General features: G+C 36.7%; 1 protein-coding gene, 1 long non-coding RNA gene and 1 pseudogene across 12 annotated transcripts in view; 1 reads left to right on the plus strand and 2 right to left on the minus strand.

The window, feature by feature from the left end:
• Nucleotides 1-26,076, minus strand: part of LRRIQ1 (leucine rich repeats and IQ motif containing 1) — a 172,396-nt gene that overhangs the window by 52,171 nt on the left and 94,149 nt on the right. The gene's annotated exons all lie outside the window — the stretch shown is intronic.
• On the minus strand, nucleotides 3,760-4,886 carry LOC311605033 (mitogen-activated protein kinase 3-like; annotated as a pseudogene). Its single transcript has 2 exons — nucleotides 4,880-4,886; nucleotides 3,760-4,825 (listed from the first exon to the last, which is right to left on the minus strand). The product of its transcript is annotated as a mitogen-activated protein kinase 3-like (transcript).
• On the plus strand, nucleotides 18,045-25,743 carry LOC311605657. Its single transcript, XR_014782049.1, has 3 exons — nucleotides 18,045-18,081; nucleotides 19,424-19,473; nucleotides 25,489-25,743. It is a non-coding gene; the product is annotated as an uncharacterized lncRNA (long non-coding RNA).

A 26,076-nucleotide genomic window follows, 5' to 3' on the forward strand; every position in this document is an offset into this window, starting at 1 on the left:
TGCGCGCGCGCGCATGTGTGTGAGGGGTTAATCTAACTTCCTTTAACTTGTAAATTTCTCTGTCCTATTTCATTTTTAGAATCACTTTTCTGTTTTTTTCAAAAAGTATAATTTCACTATAGTTTTTATTGCTTCATTACATTCTCAAAATAATGGAATTTCATTCTCTGATATATGTGTAAATCTGTTTGCTATCAATGGTCAAACCTGGTATGAATTTTGGCTGTTATTTTTACTTTCACTCATGTGGCTGTTTTATTAGATGTTCAAGTTTTTTTTGTTAATGTTATTTATAGTTATTAATAGACATATGTACAAGTGAACTTCTATCATTCAGAAAGCATTCCCATAGAGCCTCCCAGATCTTCCTGTGTCTAACATATAAATTAAATGTGTTTCTCTCTGTGTTAGTAAGGGTATGAGTACTTAGGCCTCCCCTGAGACTTGAGACATATCACCTACATAAGATGGGGGATTAGTATATAGTTATTCCATCTTGTCATCTCGGGGTTTTGATAATTTCCCTAAATGTTGTTTTCAAAATGTATTTGTTTTGACATTCAATATCATTCACTGAGAAAGTATATTGTGAAGATATGATAATCAAGACATTGTATTAATAAGCTGGATTTAAGTTTAACATTTGTATACACGTCAATATATGATGTGCATGAAAATACATAATTTTACATAAAATAAAATGAAAGCAGCTGCTTGTGGTGGCATATGTTTTGCTTTTAATCACAGCACTTGAGAAGCAGAAGCAGGTAAGTCTCTATGTGTCTAAGGCTATTCAAGGATACACAAAGACCTTGTCTCAAGAAAAATAAAAATAAGTAACATCATAATCAATATATGTAAAAAAATTTGGAAACATATATGTGAATATAGTTTTTCTTATCTTTGTCAAAAAATCATATTTCTCTCTTGAGCAAATGACCCCAACTACTAAACAACCACATATAAAATAGAGAACGAGCAAGAAATTTCCAGAGATATTGAGAAAGAGTATGAATCTGGATGTATACTATGAAATTTCATAACAATTTACACAAATAGTAGCATACTTACATATGAAAGGAAACTGTAAAACTTCTAAGAGGTAAAATGTTAGAATATTTAGGTAGCCATGGGGTTGGTGGTGAGTTTTAGGCATAGAAGGAGACAGATAGGCTCCAGGAAATGTAAGGGGCCTATGCTGAGCCTCCTAGCAGCCAGAGATATGGAGCCTGACGTCGCCAACACCTGCAGCCAGGCAGGACTTCCAGTGGATGGGTGAGGACACCAACCCACCCACAAATCTTGTGACCCCAAATTTGTCCTGCCTACAAGATGTGCAGGGACAAAGATGGAGCAAAGACGGAGGGAATGGCCAACCAAAGACTGGCCCTGCTTAGACCGTACCATGGGAGAGAACTAATCCCTAATATTATTAATGTGGCTCTGCTATGCTTATAGACAGGAGGCTAGCATAAGTCCTCTGAGAGGCCTCGCCCAGCAGCTGATGGAAACAGATGCAGAGACCCACAGGCAAACATTAGGCAGAGCTCGGGGAGTCCTATGGAATAGCTGAGGGATTGACTGAGGGAGCTGGCGGGGTCAAGGACTCCACAAGGAGATTTACCGAATCAACTAACATGGAAACACAGAGGCTGAACCACCAACCAAAGAGCAACCATGGGCTGGACGTAGACCCACTGCACATATATAGCAAATGTGTAGCTCGGTCTTCACGTGGGTCTCCCAACAAATGGAGCAGGGAACCCTCTCTCACACTTTGAGGCCTGTCTTTGAATCCCATTCTCCTAACTGGCCTGCCTTGTCTGGCCTCAGTGGGAGAGGGTGGGCCTAGTTTTGCAGCAGTGACTTAATGTGTCAGGGTGAGCTGGTACCCATGTGGGACCGTCCCCTTCTTGGAGGAGAAGAAGAGGGAAGAAAGGGGAGAGGGGTGTGGGAGGGTAGACTTGGGAGGAGAGGAGGGAGACGGCAATCAGGATGTAAATTGAATAAATAAATAAAACAGAAAAAAAGCACATAATTCTTAAGGAAAATAACTAGTATTCTGGTTTCCTTCCCTCCCTCCTTCCTTCCTTCCTTTTTTAAAGACTTCTGCTGTGTCGAAGACAATGCAAGCAAACGAGACAAATTATAGAATAGAAGAAAATGTTTGCAAAAGACACATATAACAAATAATTGTTATTCAAAGAACATAAAGAATTGTTAAAACTCAAGGAAATGAATCACTTTGTATAAAGACAGGCAAAAGACCTAGATGCTTATCAGCATATGCAAATCAGTATAGATAAAGATGTTCAATATCTCATATCAGTAAGGAATCTGAACAATAATGTGGCACCACTACGTCCCTACCAGAAAGTGAAAAATCCACATCAACAAAACATTAAAGGATGGAGAAGATGCGGACCAACAGGGAATTCATGCATTGTTGCTGAAAACGAAAACTGGACAGCCACTTTGGAAAACTGCTTTGCGCCTTATTAGAAATTAAGCATGCTTTAAGCATACAGCCCTGTGATCATGTTTTGGATTTTACCTCCAAATGATTTACAAACTTATGGACACATAATGCACACTGCAGTTTTACTCATAATTCCTAAGACTTCAGTAGATGGATGGATAAAATTAAGTACATCCAAAAGTAGACTACTAATGAGTACTAAAAGGAAATAAGCTAAACAAACAAAACCACTCCCACCACCATTGAAACTTGGGATGTGAGTTATAGTGGTGTTCATTTATAATCCTAGAATTCAGCTGACTTATGTGTCTGAAGCCAACTCCTCATGCTACATTCCAGGTTAGATGAAGGTACAAAGTGACTCCCTATTATAAAAGGGAGCTATAAAGTCAGTTATAAATCAATATTTATACAAACCAATACACATCAGTAATGAAATAAGCCAATCTTAAAAGTCTTTCTGCTCTATAAATACCACTATGTAATGCTCCTAAACAGATACAATTACAAAAAAAAAAAAAAAAAAAAAAAAAAGGAAGAAGAGGATGGGGTTTGGCGAAAAGCTTGTATCATAATCAGTGCTTAAATACAAATTTCTTTTTTCCCCCTATTTATATTTATTTATATATTAGATATAGACATGGGGAGGTGGGGATGGGCACTGGGTCTCCATTTCGAACTGCCCACACACAGAAACAGCAAGGACTTTACATGTGACAGCTTTGAGAGGGAGAAGGGTTTGGCCTGGGCCTGGCTTCTCAGGGGAACTAACCCTTGAGACCTAAGAATGTTCCTTTAGGGAAATGGAGTGGGGTTTCAACAAGCTAAGCAGGGCAGAGCTTAGCCTGCATCCCTACTCAGTGTCCTCCACCCCTCCGTAGCATAGGTCACCGGGCAGTCAGAGCCCTGCCATTCTGCCTGTCAACCAGAACTAGGGCTAGCAGGAGTAGATAAAGGCAGAGCAGCAGAGATCAGCTCTGGGGCCACCTCACCACTCAAGCCCCAGAAGAGTGGGGCTGGAGATTGTAGTGGGAGAAGCCTGCCTAAAGCAGGAGACCCCAGAAAAGTGAGGGAAGGTGGCCAGGCCCACCTTTGGTCCAGCCTGGGCTCTGCCGGGGTCTGGGTTGAGCAGAGTTTCATTTTCTGACAATCTGTACAGAAGGAGCAGGTAGGAGCAGGACCAAGTCCCTGGCGACAGGGAGGTCTGTTCATGTTAGAGGGCCTCTTGTGCCCCTGGCTAGAAGAGGGCTGTCTCTTGAAGATCAGCTCCTTCAGCTCTCCTAGGCAGGGAGTGGGGGCGGGGGTGGGTGGGGGTGGGCAGCGGAATCATCCAGCTCCATCTCAAAGGTAAAGAGCTCCTCGGCCACTGGTCCATCTGTCAGGTCACAGTACTGTTCCAGGTAGGGGTGAGCCAGTGATTCCTCTACTCTGATGTGCTTGTTGGGGTTGAAGGTTAACATCCGGTTCAGCTGGTCAAGTTCTTTGGAGTCAGATATGGGGAAAAGGTTGGCCAAAGCCGCCTTGGTTTCAGGGGCATGAGACTGCAGGTAGTTCCGAGCCTTCGTGCTGATGATACAGTTAAGGTACTCCTGGGATGGGCAACCCAGAATACCTACAGTGTGGCTGAGCTGGCCCAGGTAGTGCTTGCCGGGGAGCATGCGCAGGTAGGAGAGCATCTCAGTCAGAGAGCAGCCCACAGACCCCATGCCAATGGATTTGGTGTAGCCCTTGGAGTTCAGCATGATCGGAACCAGCATGTGGCCATATCCTTGGTCAGAAAGCCAGTGTGGTCATGCTCAGGGTCAACAATCTGAGCCACGCCAAAATCTCATATCTTAAGGTCGCAGATGGTGCTGATGCACAGACTGGAGGGCTTCGGGTCCTGGTGGAGCACACTGACTGAGTGTATGTACTTGAAGCTCGCCAGGATCTGGGAGAGGAATTACCAGATGTCGTCATTGCTTAGCTGCTCGCTCTTAAGCAGCTTGTATAGGTCTGTCTCCATGAGGTCCTGAACAATGTAAACATCCAGCATGGCTTCCAGAGTGGGTACTCTGAGAATGTCTCAGATGCCCATGACATTCTCATGACAGAATCGTAGCAAGATCTGGATTTCCCTCAGTGTGCACTGGCAGTAGGTTTGACGCTCGAAGGAGCTGATCTCCTTGATGGGCACTCTAGTCTTGCACACGTGGTGGTAATTAGAGCTTCCCGTGCTGTACACGCATTCACCAATGTACTGCAGCTGCGTGTAGCATGGGCCCAAGTCAAACTGCTGTCCCTTCACCACCTCCACCTTCTCTGGAACCCCCTGGCCTACCCCAACGGCTCCCACACAAATATTTTCTTTAGCATGCCATTATTACAACAGATTTATGAATAACGGATAGTTATCCAAACCTATCATCGTTAAATCAAATTTACCAGAATAAAAATTATATTCCTTGAATATTGATCATTATAATTTCAGTGAATTTCATATGACCTGCTTCAACTTTTATAGAGCTCTTACTATTTGTCAGGAACTTTCTATGTAAGAAAGCCCTGGTTGAGACACTGTGGAATCCTGAACTTTAAGCAGAACATGGGAAAAATTACTTAATACATGCTACACACAAAAAAAATTTCAGAAAACCTGATAAGTTCTAAGAGTAATGAATAAAATAATATAAAAAAGAGGCTTTTCTTTCTCAAATTACACTGTTAGTTGGGACAGGAAGTTTTGCAAATGGAGCCCAGTATTTACAGAAAGTAGCTTAGTGGTCAGATCTACTTCCTAGACCAGTGGTTCTTAACCTTTCTAATGTTGTAACCCTCTAATACAGTTCCTCAGGTTGTGATCACTCTTAACCACAAACTTGTTTTCATTGATGCTTCATAACTGTAATATTTCTATAGTTATGAGTCATAATGAAAATATCTCTGCTTTTCCATGGCCTTAGGCAACCCCTAAATAGGGTCTTTTGACTCTCAAAGGGGTCACAACAGATTGAGAACCACTGCCCTAGAGCAATGTTACTTTATACCACCTGGATTTTCTGAAAATATTTTTTTGTGAGAAAAAGAACCTTCTGCTAAAACATAAACTTCAAAAACCATTGACCAGGTATAAAATGGCTAAATCTTAACATGGAACTATTTGCTAAGTTCCCAATCAAATGCCCACTTATATTTTGTCTTCACATAACCAAACTGCATAAAAACACACTAAACTCATAACTAACAACTGATGATTCAAAATGATCCTATCACATTTTCAGTTAAACTGTAAATGAAATTATATGCATTACTCCTTTCCGGTTGTTTAGTATGGAGCAACCTTTATCCAAGCTAGCATTAAAGGAATTTGAGAATATTTAATATCCACTGATATGCTCATTACAGATACTTTTTCCTTCTTGGGATGCATGTAGGATGAAACAAAATAAACATTCACAAAAATAATAAAATGTGGTGGACACATCTTCTGACCACAAGACTGAAGAAACGCTTCATGATTGGAGGACAACTCTGTAGAATCCAAAGACGTCAATCAACTGCCAGGAGAGAAATGCAACAGGCAGTTCTTTCTACCCAACTGCAAACCTATGAGCTACTACAGCGACCAGCAGGTTAAGAAGTCCCGATGGGGCACCAGTAGCTCCTCACGTCTTGGAGGCAACCAACAGTCATCAGATTGGGCCTTTTGTCCTTTCAGTAGGAGGGAACTCATGGCAGACACTGTAAACCTAGTCAACTACCCCAGTAAGCTCATAGACCGTAGAGAAGAACGCACTATTGTCCCTTTCCTAAACTAATATAATTTCTAACTTCATTTCTAAAGCATATCCTTATACACATAAGTAAATGTATCACTCATATATCGTTAAAGAAGATTCTTTTCGTACCAGACAGACACCTTTAAAGAAAGCAACAACTGGTCAAAATAGTATAAATGACTGTGGCATGTGCAGCACCAATTAAATATCTACAACACATCTGTTCCACCTAAGGCTCAGGGAACACTGTGCAAAATAGGAAAGAGAGGTTATAAAATCAGGAGGACCAGGAGATACTGTTCTCTATAGATGGCAGGAAGGCCACTTCCATGGAAACCTAACAATTAGATAAAAGCTATAGGTAATTGATGGCTGTGGAGAAAGGAATAATAACTCGTCCTCAGGTTGAGCTTCCTAATAGGTTGTCTAATACCGAGTGGTCATCCCTAAATGCACACATATACGAGTATCAATAAATGGACTTAGTTGATGTGTGTGTGTGTGTGTGTGTGTGTGTGTGTGTGTGTGTGTGTGTGTGAATCATACTTAAAGAAGAGGAAGTCATGAATTTGAGAGGGAGTAGAAGAACCGAGGAGATGGATAGGGAAGGAAGAGGTACAAACGATGTAAAGGAAGTACTCATGTATGGAATTCTCAAAATAAAAACTAAGTTACACCACCACCAACAAAACAAACTTATTGTGGCAAGCTGTCACATGTTACCTACCTTGTAATCATTTCACTTAATTCTAAAACAAATTCTGTAAGTTCAAGGCCAGCCTGGTCTACAAAGCAAGTCTAGGACAGCCAAGGCTACACAGAGAAAACCTGTCTAGAAAAACAAAAAACAACAAACAACAAAAAACCTAAACAAACAAAAAACCAAATTCTAAATAGCAAACACATTTTTAGGGATAAAATAGAAGCAAAGGTGGAGTTATTTGCCTATGGTGACAGTGAGGAGGCTGGAAAGCAGCTCTTTCTTTGCTGTATCTAGTCATTCTCATAAACTCATGCCATTCTGCCTCTCGGCACCAACTCTGTTCATTGAACTAGACATGATCTGATTAAGGAAATGGGCAATGGGCAGATTTCTTTGAGTAAGACAAAGCATATAGGTAAGAAATTGTTAAAAATATAAAAATTTAAATATTCTAAAGCCACCAATCCTCTTGGAAAATAAATGAGTATTTTCTCTAAGAATCAATAGTAGAGACTTGTTAGGAAAAACAACCACTGTACAATTCACGACAGTAACTGTTGCCATGAATGTCCCTAGACAGATGTATAAAAATTAACCAAGATACACCATGCAGAGAGGTAGCATATGCAATTTACACAAATCTAGGCAGGCTGAGCAGCCTTCCTAGCTAGGAACTAGGAGTTACGCTTGTTATGGGGAACTCTCAAGGGTACCGTGCAATCAGAGGTCACAATCGAGGCAACAGAAGCAATGTCACCATATCACAGAATGGGCCAATTCAGAGCGGGCTCATGACAGTCACTGAGGTCAAGGCTTGCAGCAAGTAATTGTGTTAAACGGGACTATTCCCTGTATAGTTTTAGAATTGTCATCTGAACAAACAGGTCCAGGTCATCTATAGGTTACATCTGAGTTCTTTTTCCTGGTACTTAGGATTTACTTTCTAGTCTTAATCCCTTACAGTTCTTTATCTTACAACTGAAACTTTGTTTTGATCAAATAGATGCATCAGGAATCTCTGTTGTTTAACCAGCACTCCAGTATCCAAGCAAAACATTTCATTTCAATCTATGCATCTGTCACTTAATTTGTCAATGTTATTTGTTTGGAAATGTTTTTAAAATTCTGTCACAGTGACAATATAAATAACTTAAACCCAATAATTTAGTACATTATACTTAATTACATTGTACTTAAAATAATAAAATAATAGCATGCCCAATTTAAATAGTTCAAAATTCATGTGCTTTACTGGTAAGCAACCAAAATTCAAAAAATTACATTTTGGAAAAAAAAAACTACAAAACTTATACGTTGTATTTAGTATATAGAAAAGATATTTATAAACTAGCCAAAATACTATTTAAATTAGGAAACAAGAACACAACATAAGCAAAATACTTTCCCTTAAAATTGTGAGAGTTTTATTGCATAATATGTTATAATCTCCTAAAAACATTTTAAATTTCATGAGTTCAAAATATTTTCTAATAATGAAGCCTATTGTTTTCTTGAATCCCTAGTTAACATGTAAATTTGATAGCAAATATTTAAAGTACCCACATTGTGCTACAATTCTGATTATGGATTTACATTTAACATCTAAAGTTTTGTTTATTATTTTGAATGTATATTCTTATATTTATACATAGTTTCCACAAATAATGCTTTAGAAAGATTTTTTCTAGTAGATTTCACTCATTTAAAAACTAAGTATATTTAGTAATGATTTCTATCTCACTTTTTAAAAAAGATTTATTTATTTATTTATTTTAAATGTTATGTTTTGAAAATTAATCATATTTTATTTTTACATATACATTTATATTATTACACATATGTACAATAAACTACCTATAGCAAGAAGAACCATTACATAATCAGGAATTATATAAATGTTACATTCTTAGTGTTTTGGCTATTTGTATTTGACAGTCTTTTTTTAAATATATTTTATTAATTTATTCATATTACATCTCAATTGTTAGCCCATCCCTTGTATCTTGCTTTTAAATATCCTTCAGTTTAACATTTATACTGAAAATAGGTATATACAATTCCATGCAAATGAATTCCAAAAGAAGCTGACCATAATCCAAATTATGATTTCCTAAACACACTAGCAATGTATCAGCATTCAGTTGAGTAGAGAGAAATGATTCATTTTTCACTACTTTTCAGTTAATATATCAGCAAAGTGTGAAACTTGGGAGTGCTGTGCAGTGTGACACTCCAAAACATACAAATCATCTTTATAGTGAGAAGTTGTCATTTTTGAAAGCATTCTTTAGAGAGAAAAACTGAGAATTTGTTGTTTGATAAATATGTCATCCTTGTCGAAAGTGTACATTTCAGCTTACACATCTTGGGTAAGTGTCAATTTCAGTTACTTTTCTCAATATACACTTTTTTCATATCATACTTTAAAATTTTAGTTCTACTATATTTTAATCTATGACTTCATTAGCTATACAAGGAGGAAAAATATCAACCCTATGTTAAACATGAAACTGTTATTTTAAGGAAACACTTCTTGACCTCATTAAAACAATTAACATTTTATAACATTATATTTCACATCCAAGTGAGGGAAAGTAAAAAAAAATATATCAAAGCAAACTATAGTCAATTACATTTTCAGATCAGCAAAATGCACTTGTAAAAGTCTTCCTTTCCTTAATTCAATTGTCTAAGCTATTTTAACAGCTTGGAAGGTGGCTAGAGACATCCCTGCCTGCTGTGTGACAGCGACAAGCCTTTCTCTTTGTTGTTCTTCTGTCTTTCCATACTTGTAAACGCTAACAGAGAAATAAGACTACACACATGCTTGCATCTATACGTATATAAAACTCAGCTTCTTTAAATAGAACTTGATTGTGACAATATTAGAGAACACTGTTATAATAGTATTGTTACATAGAGGACATTTTAAAATTTATAGTCTGAATTAATTAGTAGAAGTGAAATGAAGAATTGTACTGTAAGGTTTGTTTTAGAAATACCTGATTTTTAATCATCATGCATGAACAAAAGGAATAGTACCTTGACAGCTTAAATGTGGTCATGCAAAGAGGTGGCACACTATATTTTTATACCTCTGTATTTAAGAAAGAATTTCTTTCCTTTTGAAAGAATTTAGTGAACCTCCCTTCTCTAATTCTATGGCGTTTGATTTGTTTCTAAAATTATCTGGGTTTCGCACTCTTAGACTTGGGTCACAACCTCATCGAGGGACAGGAAATAGTTATCAGGTCACCCAGTGGTCAAATGAAAAAGGATTTGAAATGCCTCAGCATTTCAAACAGTCCTAAGTGGACTCTATTCATTCAAATGATTGACTTCTACATGGAAAAAGTTGGAAATTCTTTACTAGGGCTAGTCACCCTACACCTATGTGATTACTGAAAAATTAAGAAAAATCTTGTATTAGCAAAATATAAGACTGTCTGCAAAAGCCTCATATGTCTACAAAAGCAATGAACTTTGGAACTCACATGGATATTTTAATTAACAATACTTAAATTAAACTCTCTTGGTAGAGTCAAGCAATATGACTGAGGTGTAACAAACAAAAGGAACTAAATTATTTTTATGTTCTTTTTCTTCTAAATACCTTTCAACTGTGGTAATTTAGCAGCACACTTTATTATCATACAGGATAAAATCATATGATTGTTTCTGCACTCAAATGGTTAAGTTCATGCACATGATAAGTTCTCTTCTCTTCTTATATCTGCTTGATACTATTTCAATTAACTATAATTTATCTCTGATGATTAAAAAGGGAAAACAAAAGAAAACAGGGAAATGAAGAATAAATATTTTAAAATACTCCATATAGTCAATTTCCCTGAAATTCAAATCATTATTGATAATAAAAATGGTAATTTTTATAAATCAGTAATCAAATGTGTGTGTGTGTGTGTGTGTGTGTGTGTGTGTGTGTGTGTGTGTGTGTGTGTGTGTTTTAACAATAAATCTCACAGCTTGAGGAAGTATTTAAAACCATATGGCCAGGGAAGAAAGACAACCAACCCCAAGTGGTGAGTGAACCTAAACATCCAAAAGCCTATGGATATGACTTAAGAACCTGAAGACTGCCTGAAATAAAGGTGTAATATATTTACAAATCAATCTACCTACCATTGCCGAAATTAAAAATCAGCAAGGATGCTTTACTCCACTAAATTGGAGGCCAGCAGCCCTATCACTGATAGACAGAAGGTTGGAAAATTAAGCACAGATTTTATTTTTAAGTTTTATTTTATCATAAGAAACCAGACCATTAAAAGTATGTAACCAAAGCTGGAGTGTGTGCACTGGAAGGCCCCTGCAGTCTTTTACAACTTTTCAGAGGCCGTGGTTGTGAACTGGGTTTGCACTCTGCCAGCAGAGCAGATCTGACCCACGGAGAGCACTCTTTCAGATCAACACTGCCTCGGGCCTTTCTGCTTTCTCCAACAAGTCTTACATTTCAGGCATCAAGTTGAATTTCTTCTGGAGATGATTAACCCAAACCCATGACAGATTTTTTCCAAGATATCCAACCCCTTATGTTTATTTTATCCTGGCTCTTTTTTGGATGTACTGGACACAAGTAACTTACTCATTTTACATGTTAAAGCACTGGTGGAGAGCCATTAATTCCCTTAAAAATGAGAAAATACTTCAATGTGCAGAGCTTTATTGTGATTTTGCATTGAATTTTAAGAAAGATGTTTCTTCTCTACTATATACTTGAAAAAAAATATTTCATTGCATCTCAAGATACAGATCTTACACTTTTGGGAAAATGCATTCTTGTGATGTATTAAAAGACATAATGTTAGAAGGATCAGTTTCTGTTTCCGTAAGCTCAGTTTGTAGGGGGTTTCAACTAACCTACCTCTTGGCACACGTAATTTCAGTTAATAGTCAAAAGAAAACCTATAAAGGGTCTATTCTCCTTCTGCTATGCCAGCCAACCCCAGTCACTGCTTTTAATTCTTCAAGTTTTCTTCTTATCAGTGAGATGAGCAAATCAGGTGCTTGGTGTCATACTTGATGTGGGGCTTTTAAACTTCAAGCTGCTTACATGAATTCTGAACATGGCTATAAGTTCTTTAAACAAGAGTTTCTTTTTTTTTTAAAGAAATATGACAAAAAATAAAGTCACCTTAGACTCTGAGAACATATTAAGACCAAGGATTCCAACTGAAATAGAATTATAATCATAAATATGAGTTGCTTAAAAATATTTTATACTTTAAATTATTTCAAATTTATTAACAGGCAGCATACAGCAACATTATATAGTATTTAGTATTCTTATACTATTCTTATATTAATAGAACTATATTCTAGGAAAAGCACAAAACCCAACTATTTTAGTGTAAAAATCTTAGTTTCATTATAGAACCTGATAAGGAAAATTTTCTAATTAAGATATGTAAATTCAAATTTAACATTATATACTAAGAATACAAGATATTTCATCAGCATGAAATATGTCCATATGTATATTTGTGCAGGCCGAGTGGGAATGGGCACGCTATGAACTGGCAGTAATTCAAGTTTTCACACCACCACAAGCACAAGTCCACTTGGATGTAAGCAGGACATTTATTCATTCATATTGTTTATAAAATTTCTAAAGAGTATTTCACATAATCTTTCCCACTAGAGAGAAAATTCTCATAGTCTATGGTCATAGGTACAAGAACCACAGCATGTATTTTTAGGAAACTTCAAGTGATTATCAATTCGAATATTGATAAATATTTTTAAAATGTTTTAAGATGTTAAGTACTAGCATCGTAAGAATTACAGGAAATCAATTCAGTGTCTGTGTGGAAGAATTCTAGAAGTGTTAAGTTTTCTCTGTACTTGAATAAAATGGCAATGCAAATTTTATTTTTATAAAACATATATCAATATCTGAATCAAAATATTTTATCGCTAAGTGAAGGATAAAAACTAAGTTAATTTTTGTAATTAGATTTATTACTGGAATGTTTAGAGAGATCAGATTCGTCTTTAGTTCATGCTTCAGTGGGCTACCTGAGTTCAGGACCTCATACAGGGTGCAGAGAAGAAATGGCCAGGGACAGCATACAAACAGGGGTGGTAGGTTAATGCCAGAAGTGTGACTGATTGATTGATTGACATCACCTTGAAAAAATCTGGATTAGAGTAGTTTATTAAATTTATCCAGGTAAAATTCTAAGTAGAATGCATCACTGACTATATTCAGCATTTTGCTCATTTGCCAGAACCTGGAAAATTCCTTTGCACTCAAAAATAATTCACTAAACAGAATAAGTGTCTCACCACACAGTCACCTACTTATGCAAACTATATCCCATATGAAATGTATCAAAATGTATCCAGTTACTATAATAGAATTAAAATTTAAATATAATTTTATTGCAAATGGCTACTGTTTTTGATATTGGCAAGAGCCAAGTCTGGTTCTATTGCTTTATGTGTTCTAATTCATTTGCTGAGCTTTGAATTACACATGACTTATCTAATGCTTACCTATTTTAAAACTAGGAAGCACACACAGAAATGCTAAGGAACATAGATTAGATTTAAATCCAAGAGGCCTGAGCCTGTAGTCCAACTTTTGAACTACTAGGTGGCTGTTATATTTTTATTTCTTTAAATAAAATAATAATGTTGAAATATCTTTTAGACCATAGTGAAGCTCTAGGGTAAAACATAGGACCTTAGAGTTTTCCCCAAACTAATAAGAGATCTCTATAGAAAAATAATAATCACTTAGCTTTCTTTGACTCATAAGACATACATTGACTACATGCTTAATTTTATTCTTTCAGATAATATTTGGAAATGTGTGAAACCCTAACAATGAAGGACTGATATTTGTGCTAAGGTTTTTAAGGCCAATATCCTTAGAATTGGTTAGGCTGCACGAGGATATCATTGAATGAATTAGAAAGTTTGTTAACTAGATCTCAGGGTGGCTGACACAGTGGAACATATAGCTTGAATGGGAACACTGAACATGTAAGTTGGAAACAGGCCAGCATCTGAGTTTGAGGAATAGCAGTTGACAGAAAGAGGGTTTCTAAGGAACCAAGTTTTTTTTTTTAAGTCAGAAATATATATTAATCTACCAAACAGTTCCTGTGTGCCTAGTATAGATGAAACCATTGTGGTTAGTGGGTCCTAAAGGTAGGAGGCAACAGAAATCTGACCAAGATTTGATCCCTGACCCTGAAAAAAGACAACACTTTGGAGAAGACAGATTTAACATGTAGTCACAGGACAGGGTAGAAATAAGCGTGACAAGGTGAGATGAGGCGAGACGAGATGAGATGTGAGAGGAAATGGTATTTATTTGAGTAAGGACAATTGACACTGGAAAATTGAGGAAGCCATTGCAAATAAAAGTAATGATATTAAAGTATGTTGATTTTATATATGTTTATTAATATTTGAAGAAATATTGTAGTGTGATATTCTCAGGTTGTAGTTTGTCAAAAGAAAAGAATTTTATGCTCTCTCTCTTATTCTACTCTCTCTTCTTATTCCTCTTGTCTCTGTCTCTCTCTGGGGTGCCCCTCCCTCTTTTCCTTCTCTCCCCATGCTCATTTAATAAACTCCTCTACAACGTAAAAAAAAAAAATAGAATTTTACAAAGTCAAGATGGAAGGATAGGTTGGAAATAGGAAACCAAAGACACTACATTCAAATACCTGTAATTTTTTTACAGGAGAACATGGATTGGCTTTAAGCACTTTTCAATGATAGTCCGCAGTATGGTTTATAGTAGGACAGGTTTGGTAGGCTTTCATTTTATCTTAGCCCTTCTGAGCTGAGGCAGGAAGATGATGCAAAGACAAACTATGTTACATAGTGACACGTCAACTCAAAACAAAGAAACGAAAAAAAGACAATGGAGAAAATAAAACAAGAATTATGGTTTAGGAGGACATACCAGTAGAAAGACAGATAATAATAGCTTTTACCAGACTGATGTATAGATCTTAAAATGAAGAGGGCTATTTCAAAGTGAGATGTGTGGAGGTACATGATATGATATACGGGGTCAGTGCTTAGGTTTAAGATATGAGGCTTACCAAGAGGAATGATTTAATATTCTGAGAAAAAGTAAATGATTAGCGATCCCTTGAACAGAGATGTAATGCAAAGAATCAAGCAAGTATGGAGTATGGGAAAACACTTCATGGCAAACAGATATTTCAGGCTAGAAAACATGTAGAAAATGATAAAGGGGGAAGGAAGACTGTAAAAGGCATGGTTGTGATCACTTACGGCCCCAAGTTTTGGGAGAGAATCACCTCTCCAAGAGGATCCCCCCTGTAGAAGCTTTATACTCTTTCTTTTTTTTAAAACTTTTAAATTTTATTTTATTAATTTATTCTTATTACATCTCAATGGTTATCCCGTCCCTTGTATCCTCCCATTCCTCCCTCCCTCCCATTTTCTCCTTACTCCCCTCCCCTATGACTGTGACTGAGGGGGACCTCCTCCCCCTTTATACTCTTTCTTGAGGAGGGTTCTTTCCTCATGATTTTGTATGTGAGCTGCCTCCCATCAAATCACCTTTGGAAGGTCAGGCACCTCGTATCACAGCATAAGTGGTGGTAGAATCTTTAAGAAGGGATGCAGTAGGGAGTTGGATGCCACCAAGATGCTGTCCTTGAGAACAATATATGAAAGGATTAATGCTCTCTATTCAATTTAATTAATTTCTCCAGGAGCTTGTTGTTACAAAAAAAAATAAAAAAAGCAGAATTTGACATTTCTGGCTTTGCATTCCCTCTGTCTCCATGAGATCTCTTCTTCACACACCTTCCACTATACTACGCTGCTGTCTGTCAGGAGGTTCTCAGTGGAAGATGACCAGGTGAGAACACTTCAGACTTGCAGCCTCCCATGCTTTGATTTGAATAACCTTCTTAGCTTTGATATCTCCCAGTTTTAGCTATTTTATTACAGTACTGTAAGTATTCAAAATATAAAGCAAAGACAAATCTTTAAGCATGGACAGAAAAGATTATTTATCAGAGATCAGGTACCTGCAGAGGCGGGGTGTGGTGGAGCACGCCTTTAATGCCAGCACTTGGGAGGCACAGGTAGGTGGATCTCTGTGAGTTCAAGACCACCCTGGTATCATCATATATGGTACAACTAGTGACCATCATTTACTAATGAGAAGCAGATAAAGTTATAGAAAAATTGGGGTGGTAATGAAATATAAATGACTGCTGTCTATACTAATTACTATGTACTATGCTAAGGGAGGATTTTACACCCTAAACGGACTTTGACATATTGCAATTTTCTTCAACAGGTGCATGCAAAGTGAGCAGACCTGCCCCACCTCTGTGTCTCCTCTTCATCAGTTCTACAGGAACATCTCCACGGCCATCACCTTGTAACTAATACTGCTAAGGTCAGTCTTGTTTTGTTCTTATTATATGACCCCAAACCATAACTTAATAGAAAGCTTGATTCTCTTTTTTTTTCTTAAAATCTTATAATGCCTTTTGGTTTTGGAATATAGAATGTGAAATTCTGAAGATACACTACAAATGTTTGGCTAACATTGCCTTGTCCCTGCCATGCTATCCAGCTGCATGCCAAGCTTTGTCTTGCTCTTACTAGTGCTTATTTTAGTTTGCTGAATACCCTCATCAACACCCACGTTTAAGGGCTTCTAATAGGACCATGCCATTATTCAGATTACTCAGTTACTCAAGAATTACACAACTCTTGCTTTTCTCCTACTTTTTCTCAACCTTCAAATTCTGCTCAAATGAGCATTTCTTTCCTAATCTTTTGTACTAGATTCACCTTGGGTTTTCCTTACTTTTCTACCATAGAATATCATTTAGTTGAACTTCTCACCCAAAGTAAATTTGACAACTGAGCCCAGTGATTAAAACTGTGTACAAAACCTAATGTAACTCCATTCTTTTGCTAAAATATATGTTCATAATTTAAAAAAGAATAAAATTTAGTTGTGTTTTCATACACTTGGATAATATTTATTATATTTGACACTCCCTATCTTGTATTTCTCTTCTGCCACATAGCCAACTACATTACTCATAATCTGTTTACTTTGTTTAATAACTATCTATCTTAATTCTCTTTCAAGATAACAATGCCCGGGTGGATTTTCAACGAATGTGGTAATGAAATAAATAGGTACATTTATGCCCAGTCCCTAAGTTTTTTTTGTTCTGTTTTGTTTTTGTTTTTTTGAGACAGGGTTTCTCTGTGTTAGACTTGGCTTTCCTAGACTCACTTTGTAGACCAGGCTGGCCTTGAACTCACAGCGATCTGCCCGCCTCTGCCTCCGGAGTGCTGGGATTAAAGGCGTGCGCCACCACGCCCGGCTCAGTCCCTAAGTTTTAAGTGCTAATTCATTCCAATATTTAAAGAGTGTTTTTGCTCAGTTTACTGATCACTTTATGTGGTGCATATAATTTATTTTTAAATATATCAGTAAAGCAAATTAAAATTTAAGAAGTTAATAAATTAGTAAAAACTATATAACATATTACAAGTTCTCAAATTAAATCTATTTAAAAGTCTATGCTACTGACTTTCTTTGCTCAACAACTAGAGTAGAGATAAAAAAAAAAAGATAAAAGTAGTGTAAAATTCCATTAAAAAACAAAACAAAATAGGCCTGGAACAGAAATTTGACTCATAATTAAGAAAACAAATTAAAGTTTTTCATAGCTGTTTGTAAGGGGGTTGGTTCCATGAGAACCCTACGACCTAACTCACTTTCAAAATCTACAGGGCACAAATGCCCCATCATATAAAAAGGTGTAATAGTAACATTTAACTTATATATACTTTCACTCTCTAGAGAATTGCTGAGGCATTACAATGTGGCTGATGTGTCACACAGGTGGCAAAGAGGCAATGTCTATGTTCAGTGTTCCAACCCATGAACATCTAAATCATTAATAGCCTAATATTTAAGCCTGAGACGACCACCATTCGGCTCAGGCTAGGAGTTAGTGCCTGAGCAGGGCAGAGCATGCCCTGTGTCACAATGCGTAGCATTATGGTGGGGCAAAGCACTATTAAAACCACTCCTGAGATGACCCCAGACACTCAGAGACCCTGGACACCTCTAAGAGGAGCAAGTAAGTGGTGTAGAAATAGAAGAAAAAAGAAGTAGTCAGATGTAGATACAATGAAGAGAGGCAGAAATGGAGACTGAAGGGTATTGAAGAACAGCCTGATGTGAACAGCCTGGAATGACAGTGGGGACCATGCTGAGGTCCTGGCCTATGTTGCTATGAGGGGACAAGGCTGAGTCTGTGGCCCTGCAGCAGCAGGTGTCTGTTACCACCAAAGTTGAGGCAAATACCTCTGGTCTGAGCAGCAGTACCTGGGAGAGTGGGCCACACACATTGCAGAAGATTTTGTGAGCTAGTCTGAGGATGTGAGCATGAGAGACCTAGCCCTGGGATCATGAGAGCCAGAAGCTACCCCTGCTTCTCACCACCAGCATCCTTCTAGAAAGTGAGCCAGACATCTCTCCTGGGTAGCCAGGGCCTATGGGGACCTAGGAGTGTAAGGTGATCCTTTGAATGAGAATGGCCCCCATAGGCTCATTTGAACAGCTCATCTCCAGTTGTTAACATTACTTGGGAAGGATTAGCAACTGTGGCATTGTTTGAAGACTCCTGTCAATGAGGATGGACTTGGGGGTTTCAAAAGACTTGGGTCATTTTTAATGAGCTACCTGCCTCCTGCTTTTGACTTGAGATGTGAGCTGTTCCTGCCACCATGCTTTCACCTCACCATTGTGCAATGTACCCTTTTGTAATGTTAAGCCTAATATAAGTTGCCTTGGTCATGGTGTTTTATCAAAACAATAGAACAGTAGTTAATAAAAAGTTGGTACCAGAAGTGGGTTTCATCCCCCTTCTCTTGGAATATGTCCCCAATGCCCCTTTACTAGTTTCTTGACTTCTATTTTTACTGCAATAAAACATATATATCCTAAGTTTTAAAGACAGCATCCATATATGAAGGGAAACATGTGCCATTTTTCTCTGTCCTCTGAGTTACCTCATTCAGAATGATTATGCAGGTTGCATATTCTTTTATTTTGCATATGTTTCCTTATTTTCTCATATTGACTTAGATGATTTTCACTTTTATTTGAACTATAATTCATCAAATTATTAGTTTAACAAGTGCATCTTCTATAAGTTCACATATATCTATAGTTCACTATAGCATGGTCCTATAAAGCAATTATCCACTATCTTATGCTCTCAAAGACACAAGACAATAAAGTTTCCTTCACATAGTTCTATGTCAGCTTTCTGAGATGGGCCAAAAGGATGGATTTGGTTGCATTCATTATCCTGACACTGAACAGAGTCCTTTGATGTACATATAGTGTAAGTTGTGGGATATTTTTAGTAATTTTGTTTATTACAACTTTTCATCAGTTCTCTGTCATCACTGTAGGTGTTTCTTGATTTCTGATAATTTTTCAAGGTGGAACCTCCTGGACTAAGGTACTGCTTTATGTATTTTACCTCATTTCTTTTCACTCTATATTTATGATGTTTTCTGAGAAATGAATTAAACACCAACTTTTGTAACTTTATTTTCTGTACAATCCTTTTATGATATTACTTTTTATTTCAAAAGATATTTTTCTTTGTCTGACATTTCTCTTTCTGATTGAGACATCTCACTTCATTTTCTGGATAAAATCTTGATATTTATGAACATATTCATGGCATTTTAAAGGTTTTTCCCCATTATGGTAGTTGATTATTAGTTATTTTTTCTCTATAGTCATGCTGTAAGTTTTGTTTTAGAGTTTGAAATTTTCCAGTAAAACACACACACACACACACACACACACACACACACACACACACACACACACACGAGTAAGGACTATTGCTAGAAAGCGTCAATTTAAGATGACCCACCTTAGTCCTGGACACACCTGATATTAATTGTAGGAAGACTCCATTTGTATAGATAAAGATCCCTAGGAATTCTGTTATACTCTTCCATCTGTTCAGTAAATACATAGTGTCAAGAGCTAAATTTGTATTCACATAACATTTACTCCACTGAAGCCTTAACTGTCAATATAGTGGTGTTTAGAGAAAGCTCTCAGGGGGTGTAATTTGTGTGGATTAGGTCATTGTATTCATTACTATTCTGTTGTAGTGATAAAACACCACAACCCAAAGCAATTTAAGAGTTTATTTTGCCTATGGTTCTAGAATAGTAGGACTTCATTATTTTGGGGAGGTACAGGAACAAGCTGTTGGTTGGTTCAGGATGCTAAGAGCTCACATCTTTAAATGGGTTTCATTTATTCTCAGTCCTCTTCCTGGCTCCCACCTCTCTCTCATTCTCTTCTCTTTTCATTTCTCTCTCCCCCACTCTGCCCTCTGCTTTCCCCTTTCTCCAAGAAGGCAGCTGTTTGGAAGACAGACAGAAAACCCTTGCCAGGAACTGAACTGACTAGAACCTTGACAGTGAACTTTCAGTACATAGAATTATGAAAAATGAAGTTCTGATAAGACACTTGGTTTTTGACAATATTCTCATCGGTACCCTATAGCGTGAGATTTGGTATGCATGTCTAGGTTTCCACTTAGTGCAACAAAGCTTGGTGTTATTGACTTCAAAGACTGTTTATTCATAGTGAAAATAAGCAAAACAAACTAAAATACAGCTCCACATCTAAGAGTCTGCTACTTAGTGTCAACTTTTTTTTTAAGTAATCCTCCCTCTTTCTAGCTTTTTAAAAACCTAGAGTTGGGTAAAAAATGGTTTGTAAACAAATAATAATGCAAATTCATTTTTAATTCCATGCAAATAAAAGATTTTTCACCTATAGTATCTAGTTTACAAGTAATGAATATTTTCTTTTCTTGGAACATGAAAGTATATAATGAGAATTACAGTAGTTATAAAGATAAAACACTTAGAACAATCCATTAAATGGTAAACGACAGCAAAATGATGAGAATATTATATATTTATTACACTGTAACACATTATAGACAAAATATTATTCAGGGTATGATAGAAATACAGTGAGTTATGGCTCAAGAACGTCTTCCTAAATAACTGATTTTGGGAGAACAAAAGGAAGCCAAGTTAAAGGATCTTCTGGTATTGGCTTAAAAACAGACACATTGATTTATGGAAGCAAATTGAAGATCCAGACACAAATCAACACACCTATGAACACCTGATTTTTTATAAAGAAGCCAGGAAAAAAAAAAAGAAAGCATGTTCAACAAGTGTTGCTAGGCAAATAGACTCATATCTATCACCCTGCACAAAACTCAATTATTCCAAATGGATCAAAGACATCAACATAAAACCAAATACACTGAACCCCACAGAAGAAAAAGTGAGGAATAATCTTGAACTCACTGGCATAGGAGACAATGTCCTGTACAGAAAAACAATTAATAGCGCAAGCACTAAACCAACAATTAATAAATGGGACCTAAGGAAACTGAAAATCTTCTGTGAAATAAAAGACACTTTCAACAGGACAAAATGGCAACCCACAGATTGGTGAAAGATTTTTATCAACTCCTCATCTGACAGAGTCCTAATATACAAACTATATAAATAGCCTGGGAGACTGGACATCAACAAGCCAAGTAATCTAATTAGAAAATGGGATGCAGCTCTAAACAGAGAATTCTCAACAGAGGAATCTCTAATGGTCGAGACACACTTAAAGAAATGTTCAACATCCTTAGCCATCAGGGAGATTCCATTTCACACCTGTCAGAATGCTAAGATCAAAAACACAAGTGACTACCTCCTGGCCAGGATGTGGAACAAGAACAGTCCTCCATTGATGATGAGGGTACAGCTAATTTGAAAGTAAATATGGTGGCTTCTTAGAAAATTGGCAATAGTGCTACCTCAAGACCCAACTCTACCTCTCCTGGGCATATACCCAAAGGATGCTCTATCACAAAGATACTTGCTCAACCATATTCATAGCAACTTTATTCATTATATCCAGAAACTGGTAGAAATAACCTACATGTCCCTCAACCAAAGAATGGATATAGAAAATGTGGTACACCTGTAAATACACAAGAGTATTACTCAGATGTTAAAAAACAACAGCATGAAATTCTCAGGTAAATGGATGGAACTAGAAAAAAAATCATTCTGACTGAGGTAAACCAGACAAAGAAAGCAAATTAATATCACTTATAAGTAGGTAGCTGCTGCAAAGTAAAAGATAGTCAAGCTAGAGTCCTCTGATCCAGAAAGGCTAAGTAACAAGGAGACTTAAGAGAGCATGCAAGGATATTGTGGGAAGTAAAAATAGAATAGATTTCACCGACAGACTGGGGGAGGGGAGGATTGGGCAGGAGAGGAATCCAGTGCGGGTGGAATATGGAGAGAAAAGACTGGAGCTGGCAGGGGAGATTTCAAGGTGAGGTGGAAACCTAGTGCAATGGAAACTCGATGGAATCTATGAGTGACCCTAGCACAGACAGGAGAACTGCGAGCCTGCACCAGCCATCTTCTGTAACCAGGCAAACCTCAAGTGCTGGCACTAGGACCACCAAGGCAGCCACACATCCTTTGACCTTCAGTTTGTACTGCCTACAGTGTGTTCTGGAACTGAAGCCTAGTAGAACTGTCATCAAAGAGACCAGAGAGATTTCATCCAGCAACTGATGGGAGCAGACGCGAAGTCCCACAGCAAACACTAGGCAGAGCTTAGAGAGTCCTATGGAAGAGGAGGAGGAAGGATCGGAAGAACAAGAGGGGTCAGGGACACCATGAGAAGAACATGAGAACATGGCCCCCAGAATCAGCTGACATGGACTCATAGAGCCATGGAGAGGTCAGGAAGCGTATAGGAGTCTGAGCTAGATCTATGTATGTTATAGAGGAGTAATTTGGTGTTCTTGTGTGAATCCGGACTCTAGGAGAAGGGGCTGTCACTGACTCTTTTGCCTACTTGTGGGACCTTGCCTTGTCCAGCCTTGATGTGATGGCATGTGCCTAGTCTTATTGCAGCTTGTTATGCAGTGTTTGGGTGATGTCCCAGGGAAGCTTGCTCTTTTCTGAGGGGAGGTAGAGGGGGTGGACCTTGGGAAGAGAGGAGGGGCTGGAGGGATTATAGGGCGAGGGGCAGGAGAGAAAACTGCAGTTAGGATGTAATGTATGAGAGAACAATGTTTAAAAAATAAGAGGAAGCTAAGTGAAAGGATTTTCTGGCTTGCACAAAGACAACCCTTTAATATGACAAAAGAAGGCACATGTTCAAAGACATGTAAGCATCTTTTAACCTCACCTATATTTAAATTTTTTTAAGGTCAAGGTTTTATGTGTTTTTACTTACTGAAGATTTACTTTTTAATGATGAAATTTGTTTTATTTTCTCATGATAAATTTTTAAATAATGTGTTTTAAAGGTAAACTTTTTGTTTTGTCATGTAATGTTACTTATGAATATTATTCTTGCCTATTATAATAGGAAGCCAGGTAAATCCAGTCAACGGTAAACATATCTTTATGGCTCTGTGGGCTAGGGCAGAGGATACAGAGATGATATAAGATATTCACAATGTGGTAAGAATGTAATAATTCGAATTATAGTAATTGTAGGAAACAGACCGTGTTTTATGAATCTCTCTTTCCATGCCCTATTCTGGTTAAATGTGTTTTAATCCATAAAAATAAAGACTGCAGGCATCTTTTAGCAGAATGCTTTCAGGATGCCTCTGCTCGTACATTTCCTGTGGCTAAATGCTAGTCAATCTCGATGTCAGTAAATCTCTGTTAGCTCATAATACACAAACACTGCACACTATTAGCAAGTATTATATATACAGCTATGGAAATGCAAGACCTACTCTAAAACAATCTGCACAATATGATCTTGTGCTCTAACCTGTCATTAAAAGGGAGAATGCAGGAGAAAATGCTTGTAATCATAAGGCAAAAAAATACCACAAAGAAGATGGTTTGATTAGAATACTCTGAAGTATAATTTTTACTTCATTACTTGAAATTTTTAATACAAAATATTTGAGCATTTATGACATAGAAGAACATATGGTATCTGTAAATCTTCTATTTTACAAGAGGACAAATAGGATTCACGTTTGTGATGACAGCACCATACTGGGATTTAAGAAAACTTGACTTTAAAATCAAGTAAAATTGTTCCAGGGAATAAAGAACTAAGACTTAAAACTATCTTGCTGAGATATTTGTCAGGCTAGATCCATTTTTTTTTTTCTGGCTTCAGTTCCTCCCCCTGGCTAAGCACAGAGTTTTAAGTTTGTTTCACCTTCAGAAGTAGCAAATTTAGAACGTCAGTAGATGAGGGTAGACAATGAATTTCATTTATGCATAAATATAAGTGAGCATAAATGAAATGCAAATACACTGTTCACTTTGTGGCTGCATGTGTAGGTCCCTAAGTATTTGAAAATGAAACAAGTAAAATACTGTCATAAATTATGAAGAAAAAAGAGTCAAATAGATTTAGTTCTCAACGCCATAACATTATCATAATTTTAGTATTAGTGGCTAACTATAGCATCAAATGCTTATTGCTATCATGGCAGAAAACTGCTTCCTACTGATGTCAACCATGATACATGAATTAAAAATGAAGTTTAACCCATCAGACACCTAGACCTCTGTATTACCGATTTTATTAGTCTTTATTTTTCCTCAGTTTTTTTTTTAATTTTAAGAGTGTGTGCATTTCAGAGTTACCCTAACATTTTTTTCTTCAAAACTTACATTATGTTTTAATTTTCCTAAGTTAAGGGTTAGGGAGAAATTGGCTCCCCTTTTAAGGCTCTTACTATTTATATAACTTTGGAGAAGTCACTTGTCAAAATTTCAAAATAGTGGTTCCTCACTTCTATAATGTAGACAGCTATGATACATGTATTGGAGTCTCTAAAAGAAATCAAGCTCATCGTCCTTAAAATAAATACACATTTTAAACAATAAAAAGTCATTAATTTAAAATTAATTAATGTCAATCACTTCAGTTTTTACCACTTTCTGTGTAAGTATGCTGAGTATTTCATATTCAGTAACTTTGGTCATACTGTCAGTACTCACCAAACTACTAGCAGCACTCACCAAAATATGTATTATTGTTTACCTATTGCATGAATATAAATTAATGATCCAGTAGCTCATAAGTGCCTCTAACTCTATCTTCACAATATAAAACTTTACCTGAATTCTGTAACATCAAACTTTATTTTTACCCCCACACACTCTCTCTTTTAAAAATAATAAAAAACTAAATACATAACACAAATTAACACAAAACAGTAAATTAACATATGTTTGCCTCCTGAAGACCACACACCTAGTAAATGGTAAAGCTGAGATTCACACAGGTATGTTCAAATGGTATTTATTTCTGTGATGCATGAATGTTTTGACATATGAAACTCAATGAATATGATACAGTGCATTAACAAAATGAAGGATGTTTACTCTCACAGTGACAATTTGAAACCTTTTCCCTTAAGATAATAGAATAAAGAGATGACTACTCCGACTACAGAGGACTAGGAGTTCTAAATAGAGGAATCAGGCAAGACAAAGGTAGAAAAGGCATTCTAACAGGTGAGTAAAGAAAACTATTTTCACTTGTTGACATTATAGTCTTTCCTACTCTACTACCATAAAAATCTTACTGTATTTAATCAATAAATTATGTGAAGCAGCAAGATATAAAAAGTATTTTATGTATTTATTAAAATTTAAAAATAAAATCATACCAACTTACTCAAAAAGCATCAACAATAAATTTTTTCCATACAAATTTAAGGAATTGAAAAAGAACTCTATACTGAAGAATATCAATTACATTAGAAACACAAACAACTGAAGAAAAGCTTAGAAAATTGAAAGCTATTCCAGGCTAAGCCGTAAGTTATTTTTTGCTAACATCTTCATACAAAACTTTTGGACAGATTCAATGTAATTTTTTCAAAATTCCAATGTTATATTTCACAGAAATGTAATAAAATTATTAAATTTGCATGGAACCACAAAAAAGCTAAACTTATCATGAGCTTAGAGAACAAACCTTAAGGCATCAAATTTCTAGATTT

This window comes from Acomys minous (genome assembly GCF_964271855.1).
Source record: "Acomys minous genome assembly, chromosome: 9".
NCBI lineage: Eukaryota > Metazoa > Chordata > Mammalia > Rodentia > Muridae > Acomys > Acomys minous.